At 39.4% G+C, this 22,484-nt stretch overlaps 3 long non-coding RNA genes across 4 annotated transcripts; 2 read left to right on the forward strand and 1 right to left on the reverse strand.

Moving 5' to 3' along the window:
* Positions 1-2,307: 2,307 nt before the first annotated feature.
* LOC126825838 (uncharacterized) lies at positions 2,308-14,904 on the reverse strand. Of its 2 annotated transcripts, none has more exons than XR_007682263.1 (2): positions 14,757-14,904; positions 2,308-3,263 (listed from the first exon to the last, which is right to left on the reverse strand). It is a non-coding gene; the product is annotated as an uncharacterized LOC126825838 (long non-coding RNA). The 2 variants fall into 2 exon arrangements; XR_007682257.1 differs by having other exon boundaries at positions 14,753-14,904.
* LOC126825760 (uncharacterized) lies at positions 3,888-6,433 on the forward strand. Its single transcript, XR_007682180.2, has 2 exons — positions 3,888-4,079; positions 5,263-6,433. It is a non-coding gene; the product is annotated as an uncharacterized LOC126825760 (long non-coding RNA).
* On the forward strand, positions 10,432-18,884 carry LOC126825826 (uncharacterized). The gene is made up of 3 exons (XR_007682246.2): positions 10,432-10,462; positions 15,283-15,463; positions 17,804-18,884. It is a non-coding gene; the product is annotated as an uncharacterized LOC126825826 (long non-coding RNA).
* The last annotated feature ends 3,600 nt before the right edge of the window (positions 18,885-22,484 follow it).

Below are 22,484 nucleotides of genomic sequence, written 5' to 3' on the forward strand. Positions count from 1 at the left end.
AAGGATGTCGAGTAGGCCTATTATACACTACACAATTATATGGAATACAAGTTATTAAAAGTTTATTCTTTGCTTAATAAAGACGAGAGATCACCGATCGCCGAAACGTCTCCAGAAATAAAGGTAGCTTGTAGTCTATATAATTGTATCACGTGTCATTCTCATTCAGTTACTAAATACCACTTAACCCATCTATTATCCACTCTTTGCAAAACACAATGGTTTTTGCACGTGTACATTATATTGCTTACAATGGTGGGGATTAACCGGTCATTCTAAAAGACAATAGTTTTATGCACACTTATATGGTTTATGAACTTGTGATTCACGCTTTAAGTTGAAACCGTTTAAAACGTATTTCCTAGCACAACATGGTTTCTTATTAATTGTATGCCTGTAGTAAGTAAAGGAGAGTCGCACCGCACAAACAGAAAACCACAAGACAAACCCGCGGACATCACACACAAAACACACAGACACCAAAAAAAACCCCGCTTATTATTTAAAAAAAAACAAAAAAAAACCACCCGTATTTTTATTATTTGAAGTTGAAATGAAATGAAATGAAATGAAATGAAATGGAGTTTAACGTCCTACTATTTTGCTCCGAACAGGGCTAATGAAGACGGGCATACGCCATACAGTGTGCTATTAGAGAAATTTTGCCCGGACAGCGGCACTACGGCCTACTCTTATATCGAATTCCAACTGTCAAGGGATCTTTTACATGCACGCCAATGTGTACACGGGACCTCGTTTTTTGTCTCATCCAAATGACTAGACAGCTGTCCTTGTCAGGCCCTCCGTCCTGCATCACTGACATGGGGGGGGACCACGCCGGAAAATATGGGTGAACTTTCTCGGCCAATGCAAGGATCGAACACCCGACCTCCAGGCTAGCAAGCCAGCGTCTTACCCACTTAGCCACCGTGCCCCCTTATTAAAATGAGAGTGAGAAATGGGGTTTAACATCCACTCGACACAAACTAGGTCATTTCGGGACTAACATATGGTTTAATTTTATTTCAATAATTCGCTTGCGCGTAGGGGTCTTTAGCAGTGGGAGGAAATTGGAGGACCCGTATAAAACCCACGAGCTTGGACAGGCGATCCTACTCCTTGTCACGTACAACCGGGGAATCGAAACCCCGCCAGTTGACTCAATGACCGACCGTATGATACAGCGCGCGCGTGCTAACCATTCGGCCATCTAACCCCCTTAATCAACAATGACAAAAAAACAACAGTTTCCCAAATTTGTACAGTATACTTGATAATTCCAGGATGAAGTAAAACTATCAGTTGAGTCATGTGCATCGTTACCGTTTCTAACTTGAATTATATCCAGACACCTTCATTTGTTTTCATAATAATTCAAGCCTGGAGGTCGGGTGTTCGATCCCTGCATTGGCCGAGAAAGTTCATCCCGATTTTCCGGCGTGGTTTCCCCTTGTCAGTGATGCAGGACGGATGGCCTGACAAGGACAGCTGTATAGTCGTTCGGATGGGACGAAAAACCGAGGTCCCGTGTACACATTGGCGTGCACGTAAAAGATCCCTTGACAGTTGGAATTCGATATAAGAGTAGGCCGTAGCGCCGCTGCCCGGTCAAATTTCCCAAATAGCACACTGTATGGCGTATGCCCGTCTTCAGTAGCCCAGGTTAGGAGCAGAACAGTAGGACGTTAAACCCCTTTTCATTTCATTTCATTTCTAATAATTTAAAGACATATTTTAGAATTTAATTTGCAGAATATTGAGAGCTAATTAACTCGAAAATATCCATTATCCAGATATACTCCCAACATATTTATTTGTTGTTTTTTTTCTTAATAACTTTAAAAAGATATAATAGAATTTAATTTGCAGAAGAAAAAAGCTAATATTGCGAGCTGAAATGAAATGGGGTTTAACGTCCCACTGTTCTGCTCCGAATGGGCTAATGAAGACGGGCATACGCCATACAGTGTGCTATGAGGAAAATTTTGCCCGGGCACCGGCGCTATGGCCTACTCTTATATCGAATTCCAACTGTCAAGGGATCTTTTACGTGCACGCCAATGTGTACATAGGACCTCGGTGTTTCGTATCATCCGAACGACTAGACAACTGTCCTTGTCAGGCCCTCTGTCCTGCACCACTGACAAGGGGAAACCACGTCGGAAAATCCGACTGAACTTTCACGGCCAAGGCGGGGATCGAACACGGGATCCCCAAGTTAGCGAGCCAACGTCTCACCCACCGAGCCACCGTGAAAAAACTTAAAATTGAGAGCTAATTAACGCGACAATATCTCTTATCCAGATCTACTTTCAACGCCTTTATTATTTTTCTTAATAATTGAAACAAATATTTTAGAATGTCAATTTGCAGAAGAAAAAAAGTTAAAATTGTGAGTCAATTAACTTGCCCCGATGTCATCGTTATCAGTGGTAGTAGCGGTCAGGCGAATAGTCACTGTTGATCAGTTCACTTTAAGAATACCATTCATAACTTTATTTGAATATTTAGAAGAGGCACCATTACTCTCTCTTCACGAAAATGTTCAAAATAACCCACACCCACCGAAGTATTGAAAATCCCAACATAGTTCACCCGCTCATAGCAATGGATTTATTTTCGTAAGCGTTCATTTAACTTCTAGAAAACCATTTAAAAATGAAAATAGACTTGTTAATTAAAAAATGAAAATATTTTACTGGGCCATGGTGAACAATTTATCTTAATATTGTTGAGAATGTGAATTTGAAAATCCTGGACGTAACTGCTATAGTCAAATCACATTTTATTAAAAAAAAAAAAAAAAGGCTCTCTTATTTACCAATCGACAAAGACCTCAAAAAGCGTCAATTCTTCTTCTAAGATTTTTTGTTTCATTTTGGAACAAATTTTTAAAACTATTTCTTCCACTGTTTCGGAAACCCGGGCTATATCTTCTTAATATGGTCTGTGTGACTGGTTAATGTTTTATCCCGAGGTGTTATTAAAAAAAATAAATAAAAAAAAGTGTTATAATTTGTCAAGTGTACTGGGTTGATATTTCCATTGTCGTTGACGCAGAATTCACAATAGGAATATACTATAATAAACTATATAATCGGCAAAAACCAGGAAGTCATTTCTTTTATTAAATGCTGTTTTCTCTTTGTTTTTCATTTTCTAAGAATTACCAAATTTAGTAACACAAAAGCAACTTGTTGAGTAACAGTACGTGATTCTTGTTTCATTGTCCTGGAGACTGTGAAGCGGGCGTGGAACATCTCCTAAAATAAAAACAGTTTTAAATTAGAAAATAAATCAACATCTTTAGACGGAACCAAGAAGGTGTATGGTTTAATGGGGCATAGAACAAATATAAACCATCCTTTGTCTTTTATAAGTACCATCTCAAATTGATTATAGATTATGTTAATGGCGCAATATTCAACAGGGTGAGGGTGGGTGTTGGATGGCCGAATGGTCTGTTATTGAGTCAACTGGCGCGGTTTCGATTCCCCGCCCGGTTGTATGTAGGATCGCCTGTCCAACCTCGTGGGTTTTCTCCGGGGCCTTCGGTTTCCTCCCACTGCATGCTAAAGACCACTACGCGCAAGAGAATTATTGAATTGAAAAATGAATCATATGTCAGTCCCGAATTGACCTACCCCTCTCCCTCCCTCTCTCTCTCTCTCTCTCTCTCTCCCTTACTCTTAATATTCAACGGAATCGGTACCACTGCAAAGCCGTGAGGGTAATATCGTGACACCAAATCTTATTTAATCAAGCCAGACTGAGCTTAAGATCTAAAGCTACAATAAGAATACGACCCTTTAAATTAGGCACACCCAAACATAGCAAAATAGTTTTGTAGAAGTAATTCAACAATAACCACTGGTTGTAGTCTATTATCAACAAAATGAAATGGAATGGGGTTTCACGTCCTACTTTTCTGCTCCGACTGGGCTGTCTATTATCTCCAGCTCGATGCTTTGTTTGTGAATGATATAAAACCAGATAAAACGCGCAGTAAAGCTATGAGTTCTACAGACCGAGCTTTACAGTTGACAAGAAGACGGTTTCTAAATATGAGGACTATAACAGTAAGTACTGCGAACACCGATTATTCGAATATTGTATTTATAGGTATCCGGTATTTAAATGGCCGATAGCGAATTCTTCTGTTGGACGACGAAATTCATCCTATATATCGGCAAATCGAAAGGTTTCGGGGCGATATGGCTGATATTCAGCGATGACAAACCAATGCGGTTTATATCGGCATGCGCAGTCGTGGACTATTTCTTGGAAAGTTTAATTTGCACAAAGGGTAGGTTTTTATTTACAATATACGCATGCCTTTTTTTATTATCGAGTTTACTTTAAAATCTAAACGATTTAATTTGTGATAATTACGGGATGGCCATTTATCGCTGGCAAGAGTTTTCTACGTCGATATTGCGAAACTAATGTAGATGTGGCACGCGGGATATATACTCTGCCCAGACAACGGACAGAAGATTTCTGAACCATTCGAACGATTAGAAGCCCTTTGTTAACAAGGCCTTTCGGCCTGGACCTGTTTATAATCACGAAGAAAACACCTTGAGGAACTTTCTCGGCCAGCACCGGGATCGAACCCGGTTAATGTAAACCAGCGCCACAATGCCCCCCCCCACTATAAGTAGATTTGCATATTAGTGTATATCACTTCTATTTAGATCGGGCGGCGACTGGTTAAGGCGTGCGCGTTGAATCATAAGGTCTGTCATTGAGTTAAGCGGCGTGATTTCGATTCCCCGCTTGTACGTGATAAGAAGTAGGGTCGCCTGTCCAACCTTGTGGCTTTACCCTGGTCCTCTGGCCCCCTCCCACTGCTAAAGACCCCTACGCGCAAGCGAATGATTGCAATAAAATTGAACCTTATGTTAGTCCCGAAATGACCTAGTTTGTGTAGTTTGTGTCGAGTGGACGTTAAACCCCATTTCTCCCTCTATTTAGATCCGGGGGTTGTGTGGCCGAATTCTCTAACGGATGTGCTTTAGATCAAGAGGTGAGTCATGAAGTTGGGTAGCCTGCTTACAATGTTGGTTTTCTCTGCCCCCCCCCCCCCCCCCTTAGTGCCCCCCCCCCCCACTTCCTGAGACCCCTACGCGCTAGCGAATTATTGAAATAAAATTGTACCACATGCTAGTACCGAAATGGTATAATTTGTGTCGAGTGGACGTTAAACTCAATGTCCCTCTCTATATTTAGCTAGATCAATAAATGACGTAATTTTTGTAGGTCTCCGTATGCTTTCTGGTATGTGCTGTAGTACTAGCTGAAGATCACAGCGCCTCCACAGACGATGACCGAGAACTTTCTCGACAGAAGAGGCAGTATGGAAGCTACGGTAGCAGCGGTTATGGAGGTGGCAGCGCATATGGGAGTAGTGGCGGTTATGGAAGTAGCAGCGGTTATGGAGGTAGTAGCGCTTATGGGGGTAGTAGCGGCGGATATCAACAATACGACTTAGATCATCAAGAGGCGGCAAACAGATATCAACAAAATAAAGTCGATGCCGCCCAGCGCTACCAACAGGACCTTTACCAAAACGAACAAGAGATGGCAGAAGCTGAACGCCAGTACGAACAAGCCAAATATGATGCCGCTAATGGTAATACCCGCGTAAGACGAAATGCTATGGATGATGATGACGACGATGATGATCTCGTTAGACGGAAGAGACAGGCTTATGGTGCTGGTGGGTATGGCGCTGTCGCCGATGGTGGATATGGAGGAGGTTACGGTGGTGGTTATGGCAACGCCGGATATGGCGCTGTTGCTGATGGCGGCTATGGCGGTGGGTATGGCGGTGGGGGATATCAGGCAGGGTACGGAGGAGGTGCATATCAGGGGGGCTACGGTGGTGATCCGGCTGCTGCCAACCAACAAGCATATGGTGGATACGGTCGATAGTCTCTTTCAGAAGAGGTCCGCTCCAACTTTTTAAAATGTTTATAATATTTCTACTATGATAATTCCTAATATTGCACTTTGTATTTAGGCTTCGCTTGTTTTCTAAGATTGCAATGTTTTTCTATACACGTAATGCTACTTTCAAATAGGACAGACATTTCGTACTTTGAATTATAATTGCTTTATATTTACGCTTCGCTTGTTTTCTAAGATTACATTTGTTCCTATTCATGTTATGCTACTTTCAATTAGGGCAGACATTTCGTACTTTGAATTATAATTTCTTTGTATTTCGGCCACGGTATTATCTTACTATGGTTATTATGTTAAATTGCTTTCTAGTTTTATTTATCTTGTGAAGTTATTCTCTTCTGGTGACACCTCGAGTAGATAGATGTACACAAGCTCTGTTTAGTATAACAAACTCTGGCAATCTTGTAGACGAGAAAGTCCACGTTAATTCATATTCACACCACACTCCATGATAGAAAACTATGTTACTCTGTGATTTGACGTTTCACCCACGGTAGAAATAAATAAGATTTCCCTAGTGAACTAACACCCGATAGAAAACATGTGTCCTTCCATCATCCATCTACTCCTGGTTCCACATGTATAATATATAAAATATAAAATCAATGTCATAATTGTTTACTATATTAGTAAGGGTTTATGTCTAAATGTAGAAATCAAGTAATACTTGTGGATCAATAATAATAATAATAAAAATATTTATGGTTCTTTTCTGTGTCTGTGATTTCTTTTAAACTTTTAATTTGGTGCATTTCAGTTGATGTTTGACCCTGGGAAGCAGTATTAAGTACCTTGGACGCTTACCACTCACTTTAATAGTGACATCATAATAGTAGTAGTACTCTGACCGTTTAACGTCTTCGTCCATACAAGTGATATCGTAGACAAACTGATTAAAACACAGATCCTATTTCGTTTCGATTTTTATAGTTCAAAATTTCGCTTAACTTGTCTTTACAGCGCTAGGATCTGGGAGAGTTGTTATATAACCCGCGTTCTGGATGATGTGAGGGATTAGCCAATGAAACGGTCTGTTACGGCAAGTTTCTGGCGTGAGGTGAACGGAACTGTGGGTAAACCACTAGAAACGTAAACGTTGATTGATTAATCAATGTCTGACGTCATAAGGTCAAAAGTCGTTCGTATGACACCCGACGCTGCCCACCACTGTTTGTCGTGTATTTTGTACACGGTGAACAGTCCATATGCTGATTACACTATTTTGCCTTATTACACTATTTTGCCTATACCGTTTTTTTTAGGACTTCGAATTTTGTCTAATGGTTTGGATTGTTCGTACTTGGTTTTATTTTATTTTATTTGTAATCTTTTCATTTGAGGAAATGGCTACACATTTCTACGCATTTGACTAGAAGACTAACGAAATGTTATCTCATAAACTTTGTCCAGATTTTACTCTGCCATCTAAACTAAATGCTTGTCTAATCTGAGATGTTGTATTGTACTCAACAGCGACCCGAATCCAATTTCTAGCAGATCATACCTTATACCATCATCATGTTAGCTTTGGGTAAAGTTTGATCTTGCCTGGTTCGTTTCAAAGTGATATCCTTTCAATTGACCCCATCGCCACATACTAATTTAAATCTTTAGAACTGGCACCAGTGTAACATTAAAAAGGATGATTGAAACATCCCCAAAACGTCAGCTTACAGATGATGTTGGTTTCATGAAGTCACAGGAATCACCGTAAAGCTTTGTCCAGGAACACGCCCACTGATGCCTTCCAGGGGTTTATTTGTTTGTGGCATTAACGTATGACAGATGTTTTTGTAATCAATTTACGCTATTTTTTCAGGTTTTAGTATTGTGTGTGTTGGGACTAAACTTGGTGACGTGTGAAAACCAAGCTCGATTGTCCAGACAGAAGAGGCAGTATTCGTCTTCTTCGTCGTCCACGTCAAGCTCTTCGAATCCAGTAGATTACTACCAAGTCATACAATCACGATACGATCTGGAACGACGAGAAGCTGTTCTCAAATACCAACAAGAGGTTATTGAATCCATGCAGCGATTTCGACAAGAACGGTTGGAGGCAGCACAAAGATTCCGAGAAGAAGAACTACGATTTGAATTAGAGCAGGAAGAAGCGATTCAGAGATACAACCAGGGCTTGACTTCTCTCGCTGACGTCATGGCCTTACAGGTTAATGACGTCACGTCTTTTGAGGACACCGTTAATCACGCTTTAGGTGATGAGAATTTATTGTCTCGACGCAAGCGATCACATGACGAGGACGCCGAGGAAGACGTTGATATAGGTATCAGTAACCGAGGCAACTACGCAGGGCTTAATTTCGGATCAAGTTCTGGGGACAACAATAAAGACGCATCCAGTGACCAAAGAGAAACTACGTGGACCCGGAGATAATGGCAAACTAACATACCTATAATCTCGAACATTTTCTATTTATATTAGAGTACTCCTTTAACAAAGTGATAAAATGGGCTAATAGTTTCCATGAATATTTAACATGCTTGTTAGACCAATCTGATTAAAACACAGATCGGATTTCGTTTCGTTTTTTATAGTTCAAAATTCATTTTACTTGTCTTTACTACACTAGGATCTGGAAGAGTTGTTATATTACCGGCGTTTTAGTTGATGTGGGGGATAAGCCAATAAAACGGTTTGTTACGGCGAGTTCTTGGTGTACTGTAGGTAAACCTTTAGAAACGTCAACCCTGATTGATTAATCAATGTCTGACTTCATAGGGTCAAAAGCCGCTCGCACGACATGACCTTCGAGTACAACTTGTCAGATATTCATGTAGTGTAGGCCATCGAAAGTATAAAAAAACGAAACGAAATATAGATCGGTATTTTAATCAAATTGTTTAAACGTACTAAATAATTTATTTAGTTATTATTATACATATTTTAAAACATTTGACGAGAATCAACTATTGTATATTTTATTTATATAAAATTCGTTTTTAATTAAATGATTTGTTTGTATTTTTATCCCAGAAGAATGCACCACACCAAAAGGAAAGAGAATTCGGGTTTAACACCCAGTCAACAAAAAATAACGCATTTCGGAACAATTATATTTCAATAATTCACTTGTGAGTAGGGGTATTTAGCTGTGAACGGAAACCGAAGGTCCCAGAAAAAACCCACGAGGTTAGACAAATCCAAAAGGCATGTAATGGGGTTTGGCCGTCGCGTCAGCACAATATTTTGGTCATTTTGAGACAAAAATATGGTATTTTTTTTATTTCTCGAGAGAGATTGGGTTTAAAATCCACTCAACACAAACTAGATCATTTTGGGACTAACATATAGTTCTATTTTATTTCAATACTTCGCTTGCGCGTAGGGGTCTTTAGCAGTGGGAGGAAACCGGAGGACCCGGGGAAAACCCACGAGGTTACTCCTTGTTTCGTACTGGTGGGGAATCAAAACCACGCCATTGAACTTAATGACCGACCTTGTTGTCTAGTGCGAACACGTTAAACCACTCAGCCACTAACTCCCTGTTTTTATTTCTATTGTAGCGCGTGCAATGCGAGATGAAGATTTTGCCCGAACAGCGCCGTTTTCACATACTAGACTTCCAATTCCAACTGTCAAGGGATATTTTACGTGCATTATATAGCAATTTGCAATCGGGACCTCGTTTGTTCGTCCCATTCGAACGACTAGACACACTTTACATGTCAACCTTGGTAAATGGGACAGGGCTTGAAAACTCTAAAAGTCTCTTCTCGGCCGACGTCGGGATTCGAACCCTATAGCCAAGTAGTTAATTCTCAGCTCCGTAGTGGTTACTTTATAATTCTTCACCTTTCTGGCCACTGAACTAGGCTCTAACAAATTCAGGTTGTGAATGTCTCAGCTCCGTAACATATCAAAAAGACGCAGTTGCTTTAGAATCGTCCCTTCCCTTTCTAGCTCTAAACGAGAGAGCGAGAGAGAGAGAGAGAGAGAGAGAGAGAGAGAGAGAGAGAAGGGGGGGGGGGTATCGTTCACTCGACACAGACTAAGTCATTTCGGGACTAATATATGGTTCAATTTTATTTCAAGAAATTTGCTTACGCGTTGGGGTCTTTAGCATTGGGAGGAAACCAGAGAACCCGGAGAAAACCCACGAGGTTAGACAGGCGACCCTACTCCTTGTCACGTACAACCGGGGTATCAAAACCACGCCAGCTGACTCAATGACAGTCCTTATGATTCAACGCGCTAGGGCTACCTATTCGGCCATCCAACACGCCTATGTCTACAAAGCTATGGGGTTCCTCTTTTAGAACATAATCTGTTTAACACTCATTATCTTGTTTTTTAAGCTTTTATTATTCTCGTTATTCATTACAAGTCATTATACATATTCTACAGAATGAAGACGGTGAACTAGATACATAAATACATATATAAATGACAGAGAACAATAGAAAAAATACGCACACACCCAACATCGCCCACAAAACACAAGCCTGTCTTCATTAGCCCAGTCGGCGCAGAAAGGTAGGATATGAAACCTCATTGCATTTCATTCATTCATTCATTTCATTCATTCATTCATTCATTCATTTCACTCATAACAAAACGCAAGCGTGGTGTTTATAAAGAAATGTTATTGAGCAAATCCCCAGTCAAGTGTTTTACGCACGACTGGATACTTACTAGAAATGGACAGATTATTAATATTATTATCATAAAATCATTTATATAGCGCACGCTTTCAAAAAATCTATTCAGATACCCTGTACAATATACATAAAATACTTTTAAAAATGTATCATAATATAGAAAAAAAAGTATAGTTACAAATGAAAAAAAACTCTATAAAAATACAAACATTTAAGAATCTAGAATAATTTAAGAAAAGCTCTATAAAGTTGTATAAATAAAAACATACAATTCAAATAGACAGCCAAATAAATATTAAAAAAAACCTCTATAAAGTTGTATAAATAAAAACATACAATTCAAATAGACAGCCAAATAAATATTAAAAAAAACCTCTATAAAGTTGTATAAATAAAAGGAATAAACATAAATCTATAAATCAAAAGCTTGTCTAAATAAAACTGTTCTCAATTCTGATTTTATAAAACTCGATCAGGAGGTATAACTACTGAGGGGAAAATGAGAGCATATTCCGTAATTTTGACACTTGCAATGTAAACGATTATTCACGGACAGTTTTCAGTCTTGGTTGGTGTTTTGCAGACAATAGAACAATGATAAATATAACGGTGCCACATGATGAAAACATTTAAAGTTTAAAGAATGATCTTGTATTGAATTTCTAAAAAACAGTAGTATACAGTGAAGTTGGGATTAAAACAGGTGTGATATGATCATGATATTTACTTCCGGTAATGAGTCGAGCTGCCGCGTTTTGAACCTTTTGTAGTTTATCAGTAAGACGAGATGGTAATCCAATGAGTAAGGAAATACAGTTTTGATGAACTCAACTTGCAAACGTTTACTGATTTTACTAATATTGCTCAGTTGACAAAGATAACACCAATGTTACAGGTTGAAGATATGGGTATTATTTCATGCTCACTAAATAAGAGTAAAACATTTTGACCAGAGAGAGAGATGGGGTTCAACGTCCACTCGACACAAACTAGGTCATTTCGGGACTAACACGTGGTTCAATTTTATTTCAATAATTCGCTTGGCGTAGGGGTCTTTAGCAGTGGGAGAAAACCGGAGGACCCGGAGAAAACCCACGAGGTTGGACCGGCGACCTTACACCTTGTCACGTACAACCGGGGAATGGAAATCATGCCATTTGACTCAATGACAGACCTCATGATACAGCGCGTACGTGCTAACCATTCGGCCATCCAACCCCCCACATCTTGATCAAGTTTGGACACGAAGCTGTTTGATCCAAAAAGAACATATTCGGTGTTTTCGTCGTTCAATTTAAAAAATTGATTCCCAACGATGTACGAATTTTACTAATAGCTTCGCATCACCCCCTTTCTTTACCCTACATCAACCTCCTTCGTCCTTGTGCGTTCTGCGTCGACCACTTCATCAATCTTCATCATGCTTCGACCTTCTTCATGTCCCTTTCCTCCTTCTTCATTCCCCGCCAGTTTGGTCCGTCTTTATCCTCTTTCGCCCCCTTTCACCTTCTTCGTTTTGCTTCAACCTCCTTCGCCCACTTAGCCCTTCGTCATCCCGCTTCAAACTATTGCAACCTTCATCCTGCCTACTTCCTCCTTCTTTACCCTACTTTTTGATCCCTTCGGTCTTCTTCATCCTACCAACTTGTTCCTTCTTCCACCTCTATCGTCCCCTTTGACCTTCGTTCTGTTCCAACCTCATTCGCCGGCTTCGCCTCTTCATTACGCTTAGATCTACTTCAATCGTCACCCTGCTCACTTGGCCCTTCTTCATCCCGCTTCAAACTATTGCAACCTCATCCTGTCCACTTCGGCCTTCTTCAACATGCACCGCTTTACTTCGGCCTGTCACCTTCGTCCTTCTTCATCCAGCCTCTAAATACATCCTGCTCCTCTACCCCCTTTCACCTCCTTCTTCACCCGTGTTCACTCTACCTCATACGCCCAAGCATCCATATTAATAACTGTGTAAACGACCCAGGAACAGTCGACCAATATGGTTATTTATTTCAATCCATTACAATGTATAAATAAATCAACGTATAATAACCAAGTGACATCACATGTCCTTCTTCAACCTGCATCGCCTTCCTGTCAGCCACCTTCGCCCTTCTTCATCCAGCCTCTAACTGCATCCTGCTTCTGCGAATTCCCCCTCACCTCCTTAGCCCTTCCTCATCCGTTTTGACTCTACCTTATCCTTCCAAACATCCATATTAATAATTGTGCAAACGACCCGGGAACAGTCGATCAATATGGTTATTTATTTCGATTCATTACAATGTATAAATATACTATTCAAAAAAAGTAGGGGATATTTGATTTTTAAGTGTTATTAAAGTCACCTAATGAAACTGACGAAGAAACAAATGACAAAATGAAATGAAGTTCACATTCAACGATTTATTCCAAATGATCGTTAGACTAAGTAAGGCACAGACTGACCATTATAAGGGTAAAATGATACCCGGGGTCAAACAGCAAAGTTACCACAGCATCACAACCAAGTCAGTAACGGGTAAATCCTCCTCTGTTTGCCAAACAAGCATTGATCCGACGTGGCATACTCCTAATGAGACGTCTAAGGTCATTTTGGTCCAGATTGTCCCATTCCTGTTGCAACGCAGCAGCAAGTTCTTGGACATTGGCAGGACGTTGTTGACGTTGACGTAACCTCTGTCCAAGCATGTCCCAGACATGCTCGATGGGGGAGAGGTCGGGACTCAGTGCTGGCCAAGGTAATGTGGTGATGTTCTGTTGTTGGAGGTAACCTGTAACGATCCTGGCCCTGTGACATCTTGCGTTGTCATCCTGGAAGATGAAACGGCGGCCATGACGTCGTGCGAACGGCACAACATGGACTGCCAAGATGTTGTCCCGGTAGTACTGGCCTGTAACACGCCCTGCAACAACATGTAAAGTCGTTCTTCCAGCAACAGTGATGCCTCCCCACACCATAACAGAACCACCCCCAAATCGATCATGTCTGATGACGTTAACGTCTTGGAAGCGCTCGTTTCGACGACGCCACACCCTCCTACGTCTGTCCAAAAAATCAACAGTGAACCTTGACTCATCTGAAAACATCACATTGCTCCAGCGTCGATTATCCCAGTGTTGACGATCCCTACACCAACGACGTCTTGCCTGAATGTGATGATCTCTCAAACAAGGGATCACGCGAGGACGTCGGGCGCGAAGGTGACCCCTATGCAGTCGATTCCGAATCGTCTGGCCACTCACTCTCACACCAATGTCTGTTTGAAGACGAGCGCTGATCTGATTTGCTGTGATGACACGATTTCTCAAGGCCAAGGTACGGATAAATCGATCCTGGGCTTGAGTTGTCGCCCTTGGTCGACCTGAGCGTGGTCTGTCCTGTACAGATTGTGTATCACGGTATCTGGACCATAGCCTGCTTATGACAGACTGAGAAACATTCATCGTCCGCACCACAACCGCCTGTGTTGTGCCGATCTGTAGCATGCCAAGGGCACGTAACCTTTCATTTTGGGTAAGCCGACGCATATCAAAATTTGTTTTCTGGTCACTAAAACAATTAAACTGATGTTTCCACCCTGGAATTCAATGCCACAATGACTGTAACATTCAAAGTCAGAGTCGTGCAAATCTTGGGTTGGACCCCCATGATGATCCCAAGCATCACATGCATTCCATGCGGTAGCTATTGGTGCGTTTGGGCGTCAAATGTAACTGGAAATGTTTCTTCTGTTAGGTTCTATAGTGACTTTTTTCGTAGTCATTTGCATATTTTAGTATTATGCCCCCAAAATCAAATATCCCCTACTTTTTTTGAATAGTATACATCAACGCATAACAACAAAGTAACATCATATGTTCTAGAAAAAAATGAACTTATTTCTAACATTAATATATTCTTAAACAATTCCACTAATCTAAATAGGACTGCATCTTCATTAGCCCAGTCGGTGCAGAACAGATGGACTTTAAACACCACGAGCACGACAGAAAGTGGAGTTTTTAGTGCTATATCATTGAAATTATTATCATTATTTCCTCTCATTTCCAAATAGAACTTTGTAAAGGCGGTATCTGCACACAAACGGTAAATGTCTATAATCATTCAAGTTAAAAATATCCAGATTCATCGATTTCACTTTTTAAAAAAAATATATGTCTTTACCAACATTTCAAACCTTCTTCTGTCAGTAAATCTATATTCTCACCAAACTCTTCTGTAAGTAAATCAATGGTCTCCCAAAACTCTTTTACAAGTGAATGTGTATAAGTAAACAGATGTCTAGAGATAAAACATAACGGTTTCCGCATCTTTTGTTGTTGACCACCAGTGGGTAATAATATGTCTATTGTTGTACAAGTTAAATTTGTGGTTTTATAAAATTATAAATATAGAAAATGTGAGATGTAGAAGATTTTAAAATGAGGCGTGGCTGATAATGTGTTGCTATTGTTACAAAGGTTTAATTTGAAGTTTTCTTAAATTATAAATATATATAAAAAAAAATGTGCGATAAATAAGATTCTAAATAAGGCGTGGCTGACACATTTAAAATGTTTGGCTGACAATTTGTGGCTATTGTTATAAAAGTTAAATTTGAAGTTTGTAAAATTATAAATATAAAAAAAATGTGAGATAGACAATATTCTAAAATAAGGCGTGGCTGGTATTGTAAAAATGTTTCTATTTTCTAGTGCATTACGTTGATATTCCTGACCTTCGTTGATATCTTAATACAGAGTGGATAAATTCTGTTAATATCTTTATGTGATGTCCAGGTATATAAGATGACTGTAGAACTGTTGTACTTCACAATCAAGTTTCTGGTCCAGGCTGAAGAAGATTGACAGTAAATACAGTATGAAGACCTTTCTCGTAAGTTTTGACTAATTCCTTGTGGTTTATTACAAGGTCGAGATTTCATAACACATCGACTATTTTCTTAGATGACCATGGACGCCATACGTGTAAGTCTTGGGGTGATAATGTTTTGTTTTTATAGCGCTGGTGCTACGGTCGCTCAGTAGGTTTCCCTTGTCAGAGGTGCTGGACGGCGGGTTTCCCTTGTCAGAGGTGCTGGACGGAGGGTTTGGAAGGGAACGGCGTTTAGTCGGTGGGAAGAAGAAATAAACCGAGATCCCGTGTACACGTTGGTTTAAACAAAAAGAACCCTTGGCAGATGGAATTAAGCGACAACTAAACGGTAACACCACCGTCCATGGGAAATGTCCTGTATAGCAGGTTACGGTGGTGGTTGTGGCAACGCCGGATATGGCGCTGTTGCTGATGGCGGTTATGGCGGTGGTTATGGCGGTGGGGGATATCAGGCAGGGTATGGAGGAGGTACTTATCAGGGGGGCTACGGTGGTGATCCGGCTGCTGCCAACCAACAAGCATATGGTGGATACGGTCGATAGTCTCTTTTAGAAGAGGCTCAGCTCCAAATTTTTAAAATGTTTATAATATTTCTACTATGCTAATTCCTAATATTGCACTTTGTATTTAGGCTTCGCTTGTTTTCTAAGATTGCAATGTTTTTCTATCCATGTAATGCTACTTTCAAATAAGGCAGACATTTCGTACTTTGAATTATAATTTCTTTGTATTTCGGCCACGGTATTATCTTACTATGGTTATTATGTTAAATTGCTTTCTAGTTTTATTTATCTTGTGAAGTTATTCTCTTCTGGTGACACCTCGAGTAGATAGATGTACACAAGCTCTGTTTAGTATAACAAACTCTGGAAATCTTGTAGACGAGAAAGTCCACGTTAATTCATATTTACACCACACTCTATGATAGAAAACTATAAAAAAAATGTTACTCTGTGATTTGACTTTTCACCCACGGTAGAAATAAATAAGATTTCCCTAGTGAAAACATGTGACTTTCCATCATCCATCTACTCCTGCTTCGACATGTATAATTTATAAAATATAAAATCAATGTCATAGTTGTTTACTATATTAGTAAGGGTTTATGTCTAAATGTAGAAATTAATTAATACTCGTGGATCAGTAATAATAATAATAATAAAAATATTTATGGTTCTTTTCTGTGTCTGTGATTTCTTTTAAACTTTTAATTTGGTGCATTTCAGTTGATGTTTGACCCTGGGAAGCAGTATTAAGTACCTTGGACGCTTACCACTCACTTCAATAGTGACATCACCATAGTACTCTGGGTGTTAAACGTCTGCTTCAATACAAGTGATATCGCAGACAAACTGATTAAAACACAGATCCTATTTCGTTTCGATTTTTATAGTTCAAAATTTCGTTTTACTTGTCTTTACTACACTAGGATCTGGAAGAGTTGTTATATAGCCCGCGTTCTGGATGATGTGAGGGATTAGCCAATGAAACGGTCTGTTACGGCAAGTTTTTGGCGTAAGGTGAACGGAACTGTGGGTAAACCACCAGAAACGTAAACGTTGATTGATTAATCAATTGATTGATTAATTGATTGATCATAAGTCGTTCGTATGACACCCGACGCTGATATCGCAGACAAGAACTCGTAGAGTCGAGGACTGGCTTCTGTATAGTAACACCTGTTACCACTGTTTGTCGTGTATTTTGTACACGGTGAACAGTCCATATGCTGATTACACTATTTTGCCTTATTACACTATTTTGCCTATACCGTTTTTTTAGGACTTCGAATTTTGTCTAATGGTTTGGATTGTTCGTACTTGGTTTAATTTTATTTTATTTGTAATCTTTTCATTTGAGGAAATGGCTACACATTTCTACGCATTTGACTAGAAGACTAACGAAATGTTATCTCATAAACTTTGTCCAGATTTTACTCTGCCATCTAAACTAAATGCTTGTCTAATCTGAGATGTTGTATTGTACTCAACAGAGACCCGAATCCAATTTCTAGCACACCATACCTTATATCATCATCATGTTAGCTTTGGGTAAAGTTTGACCTTGCCTGGTTCGTTTCAAAGTGATATCCTTTCAATTGACCCCATGACCCCATACTAATTATAATCATTAGAACTGGCACAAGTGTAACATTAAAAAGGATGATTGAAACATCCCCCAAACGTCAGCTTACAGATGATGTTGGTTTCATGAAGTCACAGGAACCACCGTAAAGCTTTGTCCAGGAACACAACCACTGATGCCTTCCAGGGATTTTTTTGTTTGTGGCATTAACGTATGACAGATGTTTTTGTAATCAATTTACGCTATTTTTTTCAGGTTTTAGTATTGTGTGTGTTGGGATTAAACTTGACGACGTGTGAAAACCAAGCTCGATTGTCCAGACAGAAGAGGCAGTATTCGTCTTCTTCGTCGTCCACGTCAAGTTCTTCGAATCCAGTAGATTACTACCAAGTCATACAATCACGATACGATCTGGAACGACGAGAAGCTGTTCTCAGATACCAACAAGAGGTTATTGAATCCAGGCAGCGATTTCGACAAGAACGCTTGGAGGCAGCACAAAGATTCCGAGAAGAAGAACTACGATTTGAGTTAGAGCAGGCTGAAGCGATTCAGAGATACAACCAGGGGTTGACTTCTCTCGCTGACGTCATGGCCTTACAGGTTAATGACGTCACGTCTTTTGAGGACAACGTTAATCACTCTTTAGGCGATGAGAATTTATTGTCTCGACGCAAGAGATCACATGACGAGGACGCCGAGGAAGACGTTGATATAGGTATCAGTAACCGAGGTAACTACGCAGGGCTTAATTTCGGATCAAGTTCTGGGGACAACAATAAAGACGCATCCAGTGATCAAAGGCACACCACGTGGACCCGGAGATAATGGCAAACTAACATATCTATAATCTCGAACATTTTCTATTTATATTGGAGTACTCATTTAACAAAGTGATAAAATGGGCTAATAGTTTCCATGAATATTTAACATGCTTGTTAGACCAATTTGATTAAAACACAGATACTATTTCGTTTCGTTCTTTATAGTTCAAAATTTCGTTTTACTTGTCTTTACTACACTAGGATCGGGAAGAGTTGTTATATTACCGGCATTTTAGTTGAAGTGAGGGATAAGTCAATGAAACGGTCTGTTACGGCGAGTTCTTGGCGTGTTGTGGTTAAACCATGGACCGTGTATAGGGTCCATGGTTAAACCACTAGAAACGTCAACGCTGATAGATTAATCAATGTCTGACGTTATATAGTCAAAAGCCACTCGTACGACCCCTGACATGACCTTCGAGTACAACTTGTCAGATCTTCATGTAGTGTAGGCCATCGAAAGTATAAAAAAACGAAACGAAATATAGATCTCTATTTAATCAGATTGGTTAAACGTATTCAATAATTTATTTAGTTATTATTATATATATTTAAAACATTTGAAGAGAATCAACCCTTGTATATTTCATTTATATAAAACTAGCAGGATACCCGGCTTCGCTCGGGGGTCATAACTCCGAAACCGGAAGTGGTAGACTAACGCCACCTGGCCTATGTTACTCCCCGGTCCGAGCTACCCCTATACCCCAAATTTCAGACTCGGGGCAGGCCTAGTGTAGCCGCCAACCCCGAACAGACAGACAGATAGATAGACAGACAAACGACAGTCTCAAATATATATATATAGATTAGTTTTTATTTAATGATTTGTTTGTATTTTTATCCCAGAAGAATGCACGACAATAAAAGGAAAGAGAAATCGCGTTTAACACCCACTCAACAAAAAAATAACGCATTTTGGAACAATTTTATTTCAATAAATCACTTGTGTATAGGGGTCTTTAGCTCTGGATGGAAACCGGAGGACCCGTAGAAAACCCACGAAGTTAGAAAAGTCACAAACCCAAAAGGCATGCGATGGGGTTTGACCGTCGCGTCAGCACAATATTTTGGTCATTTTGAGACAAAAATATGGTATTTTTTTATTTCTAGAGAGAGATTGGGTTTAAAGTCCACTCAATACAAACTAGATCATTTTGGGACTAACATATAGTTCTATTTTATTTCAATACTTCGCTTGCGCGTAGGGGTCTTTAGCAGTGGGAGGAAACCTGAGGACCCGGAGAAAACCCACGAGGTTACTCCTTGTTTCGTACTGGTAGGGAATCAAAACCGCACCACTGAACTTAATGACCGACCTTGTTGTCTAGTGCGCACACGTTAAACCACTCAGCCACCAACTCCCTGTTTTTATTTCTATTGTAGCGCGTGCAATGCGAGATGAAGGTTTTGCCCGAACAGCGCTGTTTTCACATACTAGACTTCCAATTCCAACTGTCAAGGGATATTTTACGTGCATTATATAGCAATTTACAATAGGGACCTCGTTTGTTCGTCCCATTCGAACGACTAGACACACTTTACGTGTCAACCCTGGTAAATGGGACAGGGCTTGAAAACTCTAAAAGTCTCTTCTCGGCCGACGTCGGGATTCAAACCTTATAGCCAAGTAGTTAATTCTCAGCTCCGTAGTGGTTACTTTATAATTCTTCACCTAACAAATTCAGGTTGTGAATGTCTCAGCTTCGTAACATATGAAAAAGACGCGGTTGCTTTAGAATCGTCCATTCCCTTTCTAGCTCTAAACGAGAGAGAGAGAGAGAGAGAGAAAGAGAGAGAGAGAGAGAGGGAGAGAGAGAGAGGTATCGTTCACTCGACACAGACTAGGTCATTTCGGGACTAATATGTGGTTCAATTTTATTTCAAGAAATTGCTTGCGCGTTGGGGTCTTTAGCATTGGGAGGAAATCGGAGAACCCTGAGAAAACCCACGAGGTTGGACAGGCGACCCCTCTCCTTGTCACGTACAGCCGGGGTATCAAAACCACGTCAGCTGACTCAATGACAGACCTTATGATTCAACGCGCTAGGGCTACCTATTCGGCCATCCAACCCGCCTATGTCTACAAAGCTATGGGGTTCCTCTTTTAGAACATTATCTGTTTAACACTCATTTTCTCGTTTTTTAAGCTTTTATTATTCTCGTTATTCATTACAATTCATTATACATATTGTACAGAATGAAGACGGTGAACTAGATACATAAATACATATATAAATGACAGAGAACAATAGAAAAAATACGCACACACCCAACATTGCCCACATAACACAAGCCTGTCTTCATTAGCCCAGTCGGCGCAGAAAGGTTGGATATGAAACCTCATTGCATTTCATTCATTCGATTAATTAATTAATTAATTCATTAATTCATTCATTCATTCATTCATTCGTTTCATTCACTCATTCATTCATTCATAACAAAACACAAGCGTGGTGTTTATAAAGAAATGTTATTGAGCAAATCCCCAGTCAAGTGTTTAAAGACGGCTGGATACTTACTAGAAATGGACATATATTATTAATATTATTATCATAAAATCATTTATATAGCGCATGCTTTCAAAAAATCTATTCAGATACGCTGTACAATATACATAAAATACTTTTAAAAATGTATAATAATTTAAAAAAAAGTATAGTTACAAACGAAAAAAACTGGATAAACGTATTGAACTAAAAGCTTGTCTAAAAAAAAAAAAAAATTTCAATTGTGATTTAAAAAAAACCTCGATTAGGAGTCTAGCACTATGCGTCGCTATGCACAGTTCGTCGCTGATTAGATGTGGAAAACCAAACTGTCAAAAACTCCCCACATCCAACGTGTGACGCATATTTTCTTCTCTGCTACGTATTTTATTAACCATTTGACCTTCTAGTATTGTCACTGGTTAAATTTGTAATTTCTCTTCTTATGATTCACGTTGTGTATATATTTCTATCTCCGCCGTTGTGTATATATTTCTATCTCCGCCGTTAAGGCGTATCTCTAAATGTCACTCTGACATGCCACGTTATCAGTCCCAAATTATTAACAAACAAGATGACAGGAACAATAGTACGGTTACTACAGTTTTATATCAAGCTGGATACATAGAGTACAAGCATAGATCAAAATCTCTCAACCCAGATGTTGCCACTTGAACCTCAACCGTCTCTCCTAACGAATTTCTACATGATGTTTGCTCTCTCAAATCTACATGGTGTCTAAAATCGCGCGATCGTTCATTCCTGGAGTTTTACGTCCACTTCCACCGAGAGTGATATCATAGACAATAAAATCGCTCACATCTCGACTTTTGCTATCTATTATTTAATTGGTCAAATATTACGTAATAAATTATGATGATTGGTTACTGAGCCCAATGACCACATAACTAAGCCAAATATGGATTGGAATATTCCTCACATGAGTGTAATAGACAATAGAATTTATCCTTGGCCTTGTGACAATATTTCATAAACAATTTAATTTGTGTTTTAAAATAAACTCATACAAAGATAATATACTGACATTGGAGAAGACAAATAAAACATAAGTATTTATCAAATTGTAAATCATATCATCTGGTGTACTTATATTCTCCTAATGCAATTTCGCATAAATTACCAAATAGTATTACAAGAGGTAGAACTTCTTAGGGCAAATGGGAGCATATTCCATAATTTTGGAACCTGCACTGTAAACGATTATTCACGGACAGTTTTCAGTCTATAGGTGTTTTGCAGATAAGAGAATCGCTCGATGATCTCAGTGTACGGGTGGGGTGAATATATCTAAAACCGTTGATAAATATAACGGTGCAACATGATGAAAACATTTAAAAGTTTAAAGAATGATTTTATATTGAATTTCTAAAACACAGTAGTATACAGTGAAGTTGGGATTAAAACAGGTGTGATATGATCATGATATTTACTTCCGGTAATAAGTCGAGCTGCCGCGTTTTGAACCTTTTGTAGTTTATCAGTTGGACGAGATGGTAATCCAATCGGTAATGAAATACAGTTTTGATGAACTCAACCTGCAAACGTTTTCTGATTTTACTAATATTGCTCAGTTGAAAATAAAAGATATTGCTAATTTGTTTA

Source organism: Patella vulgata, chromosome 1 (genome assembly GCF_932274485.2).
Source record: "Patella vulgata chromosome 1, xgPatVulg1.2, whole genome shotgun sequence".
Lineage (NCBI taxonomy): Eukaryota > Metazoa > Mollusca > Gastropoda > Patellidae > Patella > Patella vulgata.